The 16,769-nt window shown below is 38.5% G+C and overlaps 1 protein-coding gene across 2 annotated transcripts in view; it reads left to right on the top strand.

Annotated features, from left to right (window-relative positions):
* The window catches only part of PRR16 (proline rich 16), a 164,653-nt gene that overhangs the window by 61,846 nt on the left and 86,038 nt on the right, over positions 1–16,769 (top strand). Inside the window, exon 1 of one of the 2 annotated variants that reach the window (XM_080370924.1) lies at positions 13,968–16,767. The exons of the other annotated variant lie outside the window; for it this stretch is intronic. The gene's annotated coding sequence lies outside the window, so the exon portion shown is untranslated. Of the gene's footprint in view, positions 1–13,967; positions 16,768–16,769 lie in introns of those variants that run through there. 2 annotated transcript variants of the gene reach the window in all.

Raw genomic sequence — 16,769 nt, 5'->3', positions numbered from 1 at the left:
TTATTTCTGGAAGAAGGAACCCACAACACAGACCTGCTGCTACTATATATTAATAAATTCTGGGATCAGACCCCTTGCTTCTCTGTGTGTACAGGAGTGTTGGACAAAGCACAACGATTGCCTTCCATGTGAGGCTACTCGGTGACGGAAATTCTTCCACGAGGTCTGCTAAACTGTTGTCTGAGCAGTGTAGTAAGATTCAGGCGGTGGATTTTGACACTGTGGGAGTATACGTGCTACACAGCAGCTCATGGCACTCCCATGCTTGAGGGGAGGCTCCTGGCCCCTTATTTTTCAAATTAAAGCAGAGTCAGCCAAATGAAAAATAGGTATTATTTTACTGTTTCAGTCCATGGAGCACATTTCCTTCTTTTCATTGTGAACCCTTTCAGCTGTTTTGCTGTGATCCTGTACATCCAGTGACCATCTAAGTAGTCTCTTTCTGTCAGTCTGCCCTGCTTCACATCTGGTGCTCCATCTCTTACAGTCTCTGAATTTAGCCAAATGTCTCCTGGATTGTTTTGAAATTATTTTTTTTCCCAGCAAATCTTCTAAAGCCCTCTGCATATAGACAATGTAATCTGTGCTTAACCAGGTCAGATAAGATAAAACGTTAATATTTCTCTTGGCTTGAAATTTGCAACAGGATTCAAGTGTCTGTGAGGTGTTCTCAGGAAACAAGAACTCAGGATTAATACAGAAATTGTCTTAACTCTTTAATCTGTCTGCCAGGGTAGGGTAATCTAAACAAAAGACAGAATATCACTGTATCCTAGGGAACTGGCTTAGTTAGTGTGACTTATTATGTATCAGAAATAGTGAATACACAGCAGAGAAAAATCTTTCCCTCATATGGCATGGCTATATGTAAACATTATTTGTATAATTTAATGCTGTAGTATCTTTAAGCATTGATGAAAGCTTGTTGCACCTAAAAGTTGGTTAGGTTTTGAGGCAACTGAGTTTACTGTTTCTGTAAATATCTGGGGATTGCCAGAGGCATCTTCATATCATATTGTGGAAATAGAAATTTTTAAAAAAATCTACATAATTTTCATATATAAATCGAGACCATATTCCTGCATAGGTTTTGTAGTAGCTCTGCACTACATTCAGTCCTGGTTTTGATCCAGTGACACCTTCTGTGAAATTTAAATATTTATATTTTTGCTAAATCTCCTCTCTGCTTCACTGTACTATAATTGCTGAAGGCAATTTTTTCTGTGGGAGATGGGGGTGGTGGTGGGGTTCTTGTGGGGGTTGCCCTGTGAAGGTGGGGATTTATTATTTCAGAGCTGTTGACAAGTAGCTTTTTACAGGCATTTGTAACCTAGCTAGCATTAGAAGTCAGGAAAAAAAATTACGAAGTTGAATCCATTGAGTTTCTGTAGCTTTGATGAAGTCTTCAGCATTGTTAGTGGAGACATTTTTTGTTGTAAGCTCTTTTTGATTTGTTGGGGATTTTGCAGAGGTTTGGGTTTTTCTTGGTTATGGGTTGTTTGTTTTTATAAAAAAACCTGCTTTGATATGATTTACTTTGGGTCCAAGATCTTTTCTTCTGTTTTAGCTGGTTCTTCCCCATCTTGTATTTGTTCAGCTGATTATATTCTTATCTAGGAGTAGCATGGAGTTGGCTTGCATCCTATCTATTTCAGATCATGTCTCAAGCTTGTGATTGAATTCTAATCCACTCCTACAAAATAACGAAATTGCCAGTGTTTTCAGATTTAGAGAGGATACTCTCCCTTTCTCTAAGTTACTAGCAAGAATGCTGGATGGCAGAAGACCTAATCCACATAGCTGAGCAGTCTCATTTGGTCAGTGTTCCCAGTTTGGCAATGACCTGTTGGCAGGTGCTATGTTAGTACTGTGTTCTGGTGTGTTTTTCTGGGGGTGTCATGGGATCACTGTACAAGATGCTTTGGAGTCTGCAAATACGTGTAGACAAGCCTCCCTTTGGCAGCGCGCTTTGGGAGCAGTGGCAGGGTGCAAGGATCATTTTCCCAGGTCTGCCTGGTATTCAGGCTTATCCTGCATTTTGGCTTGTGGGGCAGCAGGGGTGAGTGGGAAGGATTTTGTAAGGCACTGTGACTGTGGCAGTATTTCTGACATGGAGAAGCCTTCGCGTCTTACACCCTTACTTTGGGCTCCAGCCTTTGAAATGGGAGGTCTGCATTGAAGACACCCTAGAAAAAAAGAGAGAAGAGCATAGGCCTAATTCAGGGGCTTACAGGGTCAGTATCAAATGGGTATTCATGACCTTGATGCGTTGGAAATCATGGAAAAAATCATGGACAAGTTCTGTACCACTAGGTGTATTTGCAACACACGGGGTAGTGGTTAACAAAAAGTTTATTTCTGTGCTCCTTTATTAGTCTAGCCCCAAATAGACATACGGGGGGGAGCAAAGTAGTAGAACTTTGCTGTATCTGTTGCAGACTGTATTTGCCTAACTAGCTTAAAAGGATGACATGTGAGGAAAAAGCCACAAGTTACTGCATCTGCGTTGCCCATCCGTAATACCTGCTACCCTGTCACAGAAGCAAATTAGATTTGTGTTGACATGGTTTGCTCTTGACAATCCAGAGCTGGCTATTACTCATCTCCTTTTGTTTTGTCTGTTTACAAGTAGTTGGTTTGACTGTTTATTCCTGTAGTTAGGAATTGAGGGGTTTTCAGTAATTCCTTGCATTGTGGTTCTGTACGTTCTTAAATGTAGATGTTGTTTTTGTCCCTTTCTATTAATCTTGGATCACCAGTTTTCAACACACTTATTAAAGGGCTATGTCATTGGTGCAGGCAATTTCTTAAATGTTCTAGAGTGATTTTTCAGGAGACTCAGGTAACTAAAAAAACTGTAGTTTAGCTAAGTAAGACTCCAGACTCCCTAGCTAGTCTAAATTGGATTCTTACTCCTTGTTTTGTTTTTGGTTTTGTTTTTGTTTTTGGTTTTGTTTTTTGGTTTGTGTTTGTTTTTGTTTTTAATTAAATTTATTAAGAGTGAAGTATGTTAGCCTTCTCAGAGTGGCTTTTTTTTTTTTTTTTTTTTTTTTGGTGGCTGTTGACCGATAGATAATGTATTTCCTTGGTCTTCTGTATGTTAGTATTCTCCAGGAATTATTTTGTTATTCTATTTACTGTATCCTACATGGCAGTTGTGGATTTCTTTAATTATTACTTTTTGTTTGACCTGTGTGATTTTATACTCACACCTCTATTGCTATAGCTTTCATACTTATCCATAATTATTTGGTCTATTGCTCACATTTTAACAGGGGGGTTTTGAGTTTCAGATAAGTAAGGAAATCATGTTCTAGTCCACTCCACTTGATTTCCCTTTATAAATGTTTTCCCTACATTTGGGTAGATTGTGTTTGTAACTTACATATTGTTTAAGAAATTAAAAATATTTTTTCCTTAATTTGTCCTTCCCATGGGGTCTTGCTTATCATTTCTTTGATTTTATAAATGGTTTACTTGCTAGAGATGATTATCTTTATGCTTAACTGATGCCCCCCCCCCCCCAAACCCAACCAAAACCCCAACTAAACCCAACCAAAACCAAAACCAAAGCAATCACCAAAACCCAAAGAACCAAACTCCTCCACTCCCACACCCCCAAAAAATGGCACACACACACACACACACCCCGGCCCCAAACCCAAGCAAAACATCTGAAAGACCTGTGGAGCCCATTCAGTGTAAGCCCCTGCTCTAAACAGATGTAGTTTCAAAGTTCAGTCAAGTTCCTCTGATGAGGTTATTTATTTTCCTAAGAACAACATGTTCCCTGTTGTGTTAGCTGCCGTTTAGGTTTTGGCCAGCTCCTCCCTTTTCAAAGTTGAATGTAGCAAAGCAATTCTAGCTTTTATTTTCAGTCTTTTGTCTCAAAAAATTCAAGGAAGATGCTGGATATGCACTGTGCACTGCCATATTCTTTTTGAAGAGATGTCATTAAGTGATTAAAAACAAGTTGTGCCGTCCAGACAGTTCTATCTGTGGCTCAAGAAAAGCCTTTTCTGTGATGGCTCTGCACTTGCTGGGCTGAGTCCAAGTCACTGCTGGACATTCACTCTTTTTCTTCTCTTCTGACCAGGGATTTTTGTAGTGTAAGATGATGCCTGCCTTTTTGTTTCCTGCTTTTCCTTCTTGAACATGCTCTTTCCTTCTGTATCAACTTACACATGTGCTAATTACCTCATCTGTTGCTGTCATGCTACCTAAATTACCCATTTAATTTCCAAATTTTTTAAACATGCTAAAGTTTCTAGCATGGTATAGAACACTGCCCTGACCATACTGTAAGCTTCAATCAACTCAGCAGATCAAACACACTTGCCTGCATTGATCTGGGATTCACATACACCTGCTAGGAAATGCAGTTCTTCACTCTTCCACGTTCCCCAGCTTCCTATTTACTGCCACTTGTCTGCTACTTCCAGCATGTTTCATTTGCAGCCATACAGAAGGGGAGCAAAAGAAAATACAGCAAATGCAGTAGACAGCTGTATGTCGCTATATTATTTATGTCTAGTCAAGAAAGATTAAGTTATAATTCATGAGAGGCAAGACACCAGGGTCAGACTTTTCTCAGCAGAAATAAATTGTGCGTTACATATTGTGGTCCACCATTTTTGGCAGTAACTACTACTTACCAAGCCAGCTGTTATGTTCTTTATTTTGTCACTTCAGTTCATGCTGAGAGTTTTTTGAAGGTGAAACTGTTTCTGTTTTGTGTCAAGGATGGAACACCCCCAATAAACCATAACAAGACATTACAAGCCAGGCATGGAATACCTCAGAGTCCTTATGCCCATAGACAAGTCATGAATCTAGCTGCATAATTACATGTATATTCAGCAGCACAAGTCTGATATTTCATGACTAATTGGCCTTTTAAAGTAAGAATCCAGTTGGTGGTTAAAATACTTGGTTTGTATGTGACTGTTTTACTCTCAGATTGGAAATACAAGCATAGAAGTAGACGATAGATTTTCCAGATGGAAAAGAGTTTTCGGCACACCCAGTATGCTTGTATCCAGATTGATAGGTGATGCTTCAGAAGTATTTCAACACAAAGTGGAAGCTGACACCAGCACTTTTAGCAACTTGATGTCGATGATGGTACCTGAGTAAGAGCTGTCTGATAACCTCTGCTATAGCAGTTTGCATTTTTAGCCTGTGGACTGCTAGGGTCACACAACCCCCCCCCTGTGATGAAGCTGCAGAGTTTCCAGGCTCTCAGCCAGGCAGTTAAGAGATCTGGCTCCAGTTTTTCAGCTTCATGCCTTTACGCTGTCTCATGTTTGAGCTGTTGAACTAAAATGGCTTGGTAGTATTACAAAAATATGTAAATTAGTTTTCAAGAAACTAGAAGAAAATGCAGTCTTTCTGAGGTGGACTGAAAACATCTTCACAATTTTAATTTCAGAAAAAGGGAAGACTGTAAATTTAATTCAGCTCTGAAACCAAGCACTACTACTGGCAAAAAGTCTTGCAGATTAATTGATGTATACTGTTTATTGTATAAAACAATAAGCATGCCTGCCTTCCTGCAAAGAGAACCCAACAAATAAGTAGATTTAGCTAGGTAGACAGTTCAATTTGGAACATTGTTTTCATCCTTTTACTTTATATTCTCCAGACTTCCTTTAGAGACACTTGTCTGATTCTTAAGTTTTACTTATCTACAGTGCAGTCAACTTGTCGTGTATTAAGTAAAAAATATTTTTGGTTTTTTTCCCTCCAAAATCATAGTTGTCTATATAAAGGTGAAATGTGAAAGTTAGAATAATTTCAGATTAATGATTTTCTAAAGTCCAGCTAACTGACAGGCTGTGGCTATACTGATTGCTTTCAAATCTCAGTTCTTTCACTCTAGGTTCTGTTGTGTTATCTTAAAAAAAGTAGTCATAATTGAAAGAAGGCAGGAGGGGTAATAATGCTTAATGTAAATTTAATTAAGAAGTTTTGGAAGACTGAATGAATCACATGTGCATTTGAAGCAAATTGCACTGCTTTCACTAGTAAAGAAAGCAAGAAACTCACCTCTTCAGTCTAAAAAACCAAATCCCTTAAGTAGCTTCTCCTTAGAAAGTGATACATGCTTTCTGTGACCCTCTAGTCATTCATGTATGTACTATCTTTAAAATGGAGGATGTTTGTGTGCATCTGCAGCATGGACACTCTTCTGAGTGGACCTAAGGCAGTCTTTTTTCAAGTGGTATTTCCAGTATAACCGTTAGAATTCTTATTTGGAAAATATTATGTCCTCAAGTGATTTTTGAATTATGATTAAGCTGCTTGTTGCACATGAAATAACTAACTTTTTTTTACAAGAGTGTCTGTGTCTGTATAAAGTATCATAAAACATTATTGTTTATTGCTAATAGGTTTAGATGCTTATCCAAGGTACAGTATTCACACTTTTTCCAGCTGACGCAGGAAACTAATGTGTTGGCCCACGTGAGAAGCACATGTGTTAAGCAAATGATAGTGTGGAAGGAAATGCAGTTAAGATGTCTGTATGTGGGAAAATCCATCTTTTGCTCTCTGCATGTGGCAAAGCTTCCAGGACAGTGAAGTATTACAGATTCCTGCTTTTTTGGTGACCTTACTCTCCAGATAAAGCTGAAGCTCAGTGCTGGGGCCAGGCAATAGTTTGTGCCGTGTGAGATCTCGGAGTGTTAAGAGGAAGGTTAGGAGAGCTTGCAAATGCCCAAGTGTGGGAGGTGCAGCAGGGAACTGGATAGTCTGGTAGCATGTGAGGCTAACGTATCTGCAGCATCTGGTGACTGCACTGATGATACAGAGGAAAGAAATTTTAGCTGGAAATGATAGTTTGAATAACTTGAAGGTATACACCAATCTCTTATTGATTTCTGATGCAATCTGCAAGCAGTGGGAAAACACACAGTGGGAAAAGACTTCATTCTCTCCCCTAGCTTGTATCTGCAGCCTCACCAGTTTCACAGGACAGCAGAGCTGCATGCTATCACCAAAAATAAACCAAAACAAACAAAAAAAGTCATGCGAAAATAGGCTGACAAGTTGCTTCCTTATGGTTTAAGTGCAACATCATCTACATTCCCCTGGTTTTATTCTAGTAAGTGTTTAAAAAAGGTTCTTGGCTTGCACTAGCTTTAGTTTGGGCTCTGCAAGCAGCGTCGCCATACCAGTGCAGATAGCAGTACAGATACAAAACCCACCCGACTTTTTTGTAACCGATTTATTAACCATAGAGATGGTTCACAAAGGCTAAGCTGCGTGTTACCTTGGAGACCTTGCTAGCAACTTTACTTTAAGCTGCGTTGGGTACATCCCTGTGAGCTGCAGTTGCAGCGGTAACTGCAAAGGAATACCCGGAAGGAGAGATGATGATATTTTTCATTTTCCTTAATCTTATGTGCAGTTTTGTCTACCTCTTTAATGAGCAGTGATAAAATTGTTAGCTTCAGTTATCCCTGATGCTGGGTAGGAGCACATTTTGTAACAATGTTTGTGTCCCCATAAATTCTGGAATTTAACATGAACAAGTTGTTTTGCTCTCGGTGACAAGCTGCTGCCTCACCTCTGTGTCTGTATTGTAACATGCTTTCCTGCGCATACTTGGACTCTTGCAGCTGTGCTGATGAGTAATAATACTTATTGCACCGTGTTTTAGCCCTTGACCAGTTTCATATGCCTGGATTTCAAGACTGGCATTGGTCACACTGGCTCATGTTCACAGACATTATTCTTAGCTGCAGGAGCCTGCCCAAGAACCTCTCTGATTTATAGCCTGAGATGTGCATAGGGAAGAAAGTGACCTATTTTGACTCTCCAGAGGATACTTCTAACCTTTTCACTAGGACTATTCTTCGCTTCTTAAAGAGAAAGTTGGCTTAGACTGCCTGTAGTGCTATACTGAAGGTAAGTTTGATTGCCTTGTACATAGGTAGGTATTGTCTGCAAACTCCTGACGGCCTTTTAGAGATGCTTGAAATGCACATGTGGAAACCAGTGTTCAAAAGGTGCAACTGCTGCCAGATTTGTATGGTGAGGGAGAGAGACCCTACTTCAACTTCTGTTGTTTTTCTGTGTTTCCAGACGGTTTTGGACCCATCAATTGGTGGGGTATGTATCCTCAGACAATGCCTTGGTAATATTATTTCCAATTATCTAGTCTATTGATGGAACTGAATTGGTGGTTGTTCCTGGGAGTGCTCATTTTGTGTGTCTGTATAGACTTTGACTGAGTAGTAGCCATTCTGGGTGAGTCCCTTGTTTGTCAGTGATTCTTACTGTGCTGTATACAGTAATAAAAGGACAAGCCTTCTTACCTTTTTTGGCAAGGATCTGCTCTGATGTATTTTAGATGTGTTTAGAATAGGAAAATATCCCAGTCCTGGTATGCCAGATGATGCTTTTTTGCATAATCTTTTCCTTTCTGAAGGCTCACACTTATGTTTAGATTGTAACTGCAGGGTAGTTCGTAGCTGGCAAAGGGCCTCTTCCTTAGTTGTGCAGCTGTCAGATGATTAGTGAAAACCTTTTACAAAATATAGCCTTAAACTTGGCATTGACAAGCTAGCATTTAGTTTTGTGATTGGCAGCCTCAAAAATACTTTTCAGCCAGCCCCTCTTTTCTTCCCTGCACAATACAATTTGGGGAGAGTTTGAGCAAGATTGGCTAAGAGCAATAATGCGTCTGCTCTAGCTTTTGCAACTGTGAACCTGAATTGTGGTTAAATTTTATGGGTTAACTTACCAGTCCAGCTGCCAGTTTTATTTAAAGTCTAACAAATTTACATCTTTCAGAAACAGTATGAAGTTCTTCCCCAGTTTAAAGATTTTGGAAACAGATATCAAGGTAATGTCTTCACACAAATTCTTCAAAAATGGTTGTCTTTGCAGTTAGTCCATTCAGAATCAACAAAACTGAGTCTGCAGTGCAGTAGGAGAAACAAGCTTTGATGTTGGTAACAGGCCAGCACAGTCAACATACATTCTTCTTGTTACACACTGTTAAAATTCTTACGGACACCTTTCCTCTTGTCTGTCCCTTTCCTTGGTGTTGTGCTCAACTTCTATCACCACAGGGTGGGTGGTCCCAAAGGTGGTTGGGTTCAGTTTTGCTTGGTTGGTGATGGTATAAACAAGCTGTTAGCACACTTGTCATGTGCCAGGACAGGTATGGTGTTGATAGTGCACATTTCTTCCTCCTTTTTGCCAAGAGAAGCATAATGTTGGTATCTTCTTCCTCCTGGAGTCTGCAGGATGCTTCTCCCACACTTTATGCCACACTCATTTTCACTGGTCTGTAACTTAACTTTACATCAGAATGTGATGTATGTGTTGGGTTTTCTGTATGTTGGTTAGTTGTTCTTTGTTCCCTTTGCTCTCCCTAAGAGAAATGTTTTTTCCGTTTCCCAGGTTGCCTTCTACTGATGGTGAGGGAGTTGCATATAGCTGTAGGATCTCCACTGTCATCCTCTACCCACTCTTATCATATAGTGCCCATACTCCTCTGTACTTCATCCTGTACCTCCACTTTTGAGGCTGCAGTTGTCATACAGCGCTTTTGTTTTGTGCATGACACCATTATGACATGGTCATACGTATTTAATTCTATGCAATCTCACTGCTTGTTAGATACTACTAGGTATATAAAAATTATGGTTTACCACAAGATTATGCTTAGATAATTAAAAGTAAAACAAAATAGACAGTAGGCATCTAGGCTTTTACAGCTCGTCCAGCTAAAACAAGCCAAGATAGACAAAGCCTGACAAGTCCTGAGGCCTTTCAGGGTCTCTGAAATCTGTTACTAGCAATAGTGGTACTGTAGTCACAAGGCTACAGAGTGACAATACAAAGCATATGCAATGCATATTTCATATGATGAGTAATTTGTTGTATAACAGTCTTAAAAAATTCTTTGCAGTCAGGAGATCTTTCAAATTAGCTTGAAAGCCAACTGTGAAGGAATTGAAAAACATGATGGAGGCAGGGTAATAAGGGAAGGATTCCAAGTTTGCAACCCAACTTCAAAGGCATTAGACACAGGAGATATGCATCATCAAAGTTATGTTTTTATTACACAGGAAGCAACTCCCCACCCACCCCATTTGATATAAAAGAAGTAGATCTAAAAAGCCTTATTAATACTGGCTCAAAAGCAGGGCACCAAGACAAAAGCAAACAAACAATAGAAAACTGAACACAGAGACTAGAAATGCTTGAAGGCAGGACAGCTGGGCATGGCGAGTACATCACTAGCTTTCAGACCAGCTTTAGGACAAGATTCAGAAAAAGCTACTGGTTTTGCAGGCAAAATCATAGATCTGGTGACTTGTCGGTGTCCACCATAGATGTGAGAATGTTGGGCAACTTAATGCTATAAAAACATAGGTGAAGATTGCACTTACATAGTATTTTATCATGCTGTTTCCATTCTTATAATAGAAGCTTAATATCAGAACTTAATGGAATGTCTTTGGTTTTACTCTTTAGTTTGTCTGAAACTGTAATTGAGTCAGGGAGTGATCATTATCAGTGCTGTTCTGTAGAGAAAATGGATCCAAAGCAGAAGCGTTTCCTGCTGTGTTGAAAAGTTTAATGTGATCTGTTTCTAGGATTTTGAGAAGAGTTATGTCATGCAGATGGCACATCAAGTGTCATACCCATATTAGCCCTATGGCTTCTAATCCTAATCAGCCCTATCTTTTTAATACCCTAGAGGAATTAAAAGTATTGATGATGGATTTATATGTATGTCTTCATTCATGATGACTTTAAGCATCTTAATCTTTTTTTTTTTTTTTTTTTTTTTTGGTAACTTTCTGCTGCAGTCTTTTCACAAGTGTTTTAAACCAAAATTAATTTACTAGGTCTTTAGTGGAAGTAATCCTAAGTGTGTCTTGTGTAATTGCAGGCTTAATTTGTCTTCATGTACTGAAATACGTAGATGCTGTTACAACTCTGTGGGGAAGGAGAAACAAAGGTCTTGGGAAGAAGACACTGGAGGTGGCATATGAATGAGCAGGGAATTCCTGTAGAGTAGCTGTGAAATCTTGTACTCTTCTTATGCTAAGGTAATTTGGTATAAAATGGCAAAAACACCTTTGTTGTATGGATCTCTGAACTGCAGAGTAGATAATGGTATCAAAGGAACAAAAGCAGTGCTTCACAGAATATTGTTCCCTGGTTTTGTATACATGTGCACTCTTGAAATTGTAATTTTTTCAAGCCATAGATTCCATTTGTTTTCTTGATGCTCATTACAAGCTCTCAGGTTGTTGTGTTGTGGATTTTTTCTACCTACCCTTCGTAGCTAGGGCTTCTACATCTGATGATACTTTAATCTTTTTTCACCATCCACACATACAGAAGTTCTGAAGTGTTTTCCTCCCACTGTATCTCTAGCCCGGTGTTTGATTCCCTCCTTTTTTTCATTGAGAAGACCAGAGTTTTTCTTTCTCAAAATAATACAGCCATTTACAGATAGTGTCCTAGAGCAGATAAGGCATATTGTTGAAACTGTCATTCTCTGAAAGCTTTCCAGTGAAACCGTGCTTTCAGTAAAATAAGGCACGTCTGCACTGGGAGTAGCTCTGTTATTATAGGCAACTTTGTGTTCAGTAGTACATTAAACCTGTGTTTACAGTATAACAGTGGATCAACTAACCAACACTGTGGGAAAAAGGTTATCACCATGGGGTGGGGAATGAAGGGAGAGTGAGCCATGTTTCTTCTTTACCTACAGATAAGAATCAGCAAACCAGACTACTCTGAAGGAGTCACATTTTAGCCCAAGTGTAAATGGAGCAGATGTACTTATAGAAGATAGTTGGTACCACTTAAAAATAAAACTCACAGCTCTTGTGTCTGAAAAAGTCTGACCCAGAACCCTGAGTTTTGATGCGTCTGTATTCTTTAGGTTAGTTGATGTCCTGTGAGTTGACTTACAGCTTGTCTCCCCAGACAAGTTAGACAATTACACAACACAACTATGAAATTTTCTGTCCAAATATATGGATTCTTCTATGGGGGCACAGGATCTTGACTATGGGTTTGAAGAATCTAATATAGAAAACAAATTACATTAATGAAATGAATTAATATTGTTCTCCATAGGTGCTCTGATGCTGGAGGGAAGCCTAAAGTCTCTTGACTCCTTTCTGTACCAATGGGATGAGTTGTGAAAGTCTTGCAGGTGATCCATCATGAGTTTCTACGGTCTGAGATCCTTTGTTCTGACTTCTCAGTGCTTTTGAGACACCAGTGTTAACAGTTTTGCTGTTTTGACTAATGGTTTGCTTCAGTAAAAACGGGGAACGGAGTCAGAACACAACATACTTATTTTAAAAGGGTTTATTTTATTTATAAACACTTTGAAAATACTAATATAAGGACAATGTTGGAGAACGTTTACAAAAAGCTCAAAATACTGAAGCTAACATCTTCTGCATGATTAGATAAATAATGTTTAGGTTTCTGAAATGGCTATAAATTTGCAGTTTATTTCAAGGAAAGCAGACAGGAATAGCATGTAATGGTTCCTTGTCTAAGTTCAGATAATAAAAAGCCTTGCTAGTCTTGCAGTAAGCCCAAACACTGCCTCTGAAGTTAAAAGACTGGTAGCTCTTAGCATTCTTCAGGAGTTACTGTGTTTTACCATTTTTCTGTCATTGTTAATTATCCGAAATTTAAAATAAATCTGGCAGAACTTGGTTATAAAGCTTTGGAAAGCAGTTATTAAATAAATACTACCTATTTAAATGCTGTGAGATTTGAAAATATGTGTAACGGTTTTCCTAAAGATCTTTAAACTTAATTTAAAGTGAAGTACCATTATGTACAGAGTGTTCTGAATATAGGGTTAGCTGTGAGAATTCTCCAAGTTAGGAATTGCTGGGTTAGAAGTTTAAGAGAATTCAGCAGGAATATCAGATCCCTCAGTACTACTGAAATAAATTTTAAGTCTAGCCTGCAGGTTTTATATGTTCATGACATAATTTTTTTTTCTTGCGTGTCTCAGTATCAGTAAATTGGGAATGACAGAAAATGATAAATCAGAAGTGCAAAAAGATGAAGATGACAAGGCATTCACAAACTTTTTGCTCCAAAGTCAGCATCTTCCAAGGGAGGCTATCAAAGGCTAAAGTCGAATAATATTCTAGTTGCCATAAAAAGCCAAAGAGTTTTGGAAGGCAAATGGCCTTGAAAACCCTGCATTTCACAATTTGGCTTATATTGACTGAAAACTGAAGCTTTTCAGGACAGAAGATACTGAGTCAGAGTCACATTGATGTGGGAGAACCTGACCTTTCATGAGAGGCTTTGACTGAAGAAAAAAGGGTATAGCATTTTTCTAATGGAAAACATAAGGGGAAAAGTATGTCTCAGTTGAAAACTCAGAATTTTATTTCTTACCCCATTCACAGTGATTTTAATACTGCAGTATTTGCTTGAGTTTTATATGTAAAAATCCTTATTTTGAACACAGAAATTTTTGTTGCTGACTTGCTGCATTCTGCTTCTTAGTGAAATTATCCAATTCTGTGCTGCACACCAACATCCTGTGAAGCTGTATTAATAGAATCCAAAAACCATATGCTGTGTTTCAAACTATCTTTTTTTCTGGGAATATAAATGATTAGAGACCTTATAAAATGTGTCTGACAATCAGAAAGAAAGAAAAAATTCAAACTAACTCATGGGGCAAATTGAAGCTGATCTATTCAAAACTATGTATTACTTGAACCAGAACACTTTCTATTTTTTTACTTTTTTTTAGTCTATTTAATATGTTGAAGTGAAAGGCTTGCAGGTAGTCAAATGAGAAGCAGAACGATCCCTTTTATTTTTATTTTCAATCACCACAAAGCTCAAAAATGGAGGAGCTGTCAATGACCCGCATGCTTTCATATTTGAAATGTAAAGAAGATTCTTTTCCACTGACTTTTTTTTGCTATGTCATTTGTTTCTGTCCTCAAGAACTTTTTTTTTTAAGTGCAAGTAGATGGTGTTTGCTGTTGTTTGAATTGCTTTGTTTATGATAGTACAAAAAACGTACTTTGAAATTCAAATAAATATCAACTTCTCAGACAAAGGAATTTTACTGTAAATTGTATAACATGAACCAATGTATCAGCTCAATACATTATTTATGTGAACGGTTAATAGTTTTGTTTCTGAAAATCTCCCAAAAGTACAGAACCCAGAAGATCATACTACTGCAAAACCAAACAAAACCCAAGAAACACTTCTGAAAAGTGAAACATAAGCAAATAATATTACTAAAAAAATCATGAAAAGAGTACCAGTGTACTGGCATGTCATTGCTGTATAGGAATTTCTCTGTGTGAAATCCTTTCGTGGCTCTGCTGCCCTTCAATCACTGCATTGGGTTGTTGTATCTACGCAGAGAAAATTCTTTGGTCTTGAGGTTATTTATGGTGTAGATGAACCTTACTGTGTGTCTTTGCAAGTTGCAGTATTTCTTAAAACATCACCTAAACTCCACCTGTTGTTACAGTGTTGTGATGTGCTCAAAAGTACCGAGCACATGGCAGTTAGGGGACTGTTGGTTAGTTATACAGCATTTGAATCATATATCCCAAATGCTGGCCAAGCACATTACAAACAACATCTAGTAAAACCATGAAAGCTGCTGAGCATTTGAAAAGCTTTTTTGTCTCATAATATGTCTAAAGGCCTTCTGTTCCGTCAGCAGCGTGCTCGGAGGTCACTGCTCCTGAAAGCAATTGGAAGCCGTAGGAATTCTGCTCACACAGTCATGTTTGTTGTATCTGAGGGAGGCTAAAGCTGACTGCCTCTGTACATCACATTGGTTCTCCTGCACTTGGTATTTATTGTTGTTCTTTTTTTTCTGTGACAGATGTTATTTTGATAAATTCAGTTCGGCGGGCAAGCTTGAGGAAGAGTCCTTGTAGTTATCGGTCCTTTATATACATGATTTCCACTCCCCATCAAAATCAACCACTGGCATCATTCCCAGTCTCCTTTCTCACTCTTGTCAAATTACTCCTGGTAATATACATCCATTGTAACTGTTTTTTAGATGTAATGCTGAATTCCAATCATAGCCAGCTATCTGAAGGGAAGCTGATTTTTCAGGGGTATCAGACAATACTGCTGATGCCAGACGCGGTTCGTAGTGCTCCAGTTGTGTGTCTGAGCACGGCTGTGCTTCCCGTGTCGAGGTTTGGTGCCCCAGTATGAGAAATACATTAATAAACTGGACAGAGCCCAGAAGACGTTCTGGGTGGTTGCATGGGTTGTGAGGAAGGGCTGAGGAATCCATGGTCCTTGGTCCTGCAGAGGAGAAGGCTAAGGGTGGGTAGGAGCTGCCCAGTGAGTGTCTTCCAATACCTGATGGGAGGTTTTGAAGGAAGTGGAGCCAAACTCTTCTCGGATGTATGTAACAGAAGGATCAGGGGCCACAGGCAAACTGCAAGAAGAGGCCTTCTGAACAAGTGTTAGGAAAAGAAATTTTATGACAAAGATGGTGAAACACTGGAGTAGGGGCCCAGGGAGCTGAGGGTTCTTACAGATTTTTAAGAACTCATTTATTAGAGTGAAAAAATACCCAAGGAATGTGGTAATGAACGTCAAACAAGTAGTAACTTGAATTTAAAAAGTAGTTTAGTTGGAGTGTATTTTTAATTGATCCTTGGTGAGAATCTTTAGCAAAGGTAGTTGGGCCACTTACAGTAGAATTTTGCAGTACCTATAGTAGTATACTTAGGACTAAACCTGCTTAGAGGTTCTGTGATTCATAGGCCCATTTCAATCTTAGAGTATAGTCTTGATGAGGCTTTTTAATTCAACCTGCAGAATTTGTGTGTTCTTTATCCTCTCTCTTTAAAAATAAAAGTTAACAATTATTTTTTATACTGGTCTACCAACTCTGAAACAGAACAAATGTTTTCTTCCGGTTGTTCATTTTGAGTTAGGGTTATTAAGACAGTCTTTCAAAAAACCATATCGTAGGAATCCAGTTGAATGCTTTCTGATAAGGGCAAAATTAGACCATACTCAAAGGAAGAAATTATGACTGAAAGATGTTTTTATATTACCGTGCTATTAAAGATATTGGTCATGTGTTAAAAACTTGTACATACATTCCAGGCATGCCGGAGTTCCTATGCTGTGGAAATAAAATGGTAACTAATTACATTTCAATGCTGATAGGATGTGATGATTTTGAGGAACAGTAGTACAAGCACACAGTTGAAGAAGATGCTTTAATAGTCTTAAAATGTGAGTCTACAGTTATACTCCAGACTCCCATAGATTTTTTCTCTTTAATGCAGAACACATACATGGACTTTCAATCCACAGGGCTAAGACATAATTTATGACCTTCGTATTAATGCTTAATTATACTTAGAGTCTACATTACATTTCTGTGTCAGACCACAGAAGACGGATAAGTAAAATTAAAAAAAGAGACATCAAGTCTCATCTCCAGTTGCTGTGTATAGTGTCTTGTCATTAAGCTAAATGAAATAGCATTGATGTTAGAGAAAGTTTGGTGTTGTTTGGTTTTTGGGTTGGTTTTTTTTTTTTTTGGTTGTTTTTGTTTTTTTTTTTTTATGTTGGATTTTTTTTTTTAACTTTATTCATCAGGTGGAAAGGAATGTTGGAGTCAGATTTGTGTCTGTGACACAGGACAGAATTTAGACCCCTTCTGGCATTTCTGTACCCCACTATGGGATGATTGTCTCTTGGGTTCTGCATAGTGGTCTTAAATGAAAGGT

The sequence above is a fragment of the Falco punctatus genome (genome assembly GCF_963210335.1).
Source record: "Falco punctatus genome assembly, chromosome: Z".
NCBI classification, from domain to species: domain Eukaryota; kingdom Metazoa; phylum Chordata; class Aves; order Falconiformes; family Falconidae; genus Falco; species Falco punctatus.
Note: the sequence above shows the minus strand (reverse complement) of the source record. Positions and strands in the feature narration are given on the sequence as shown.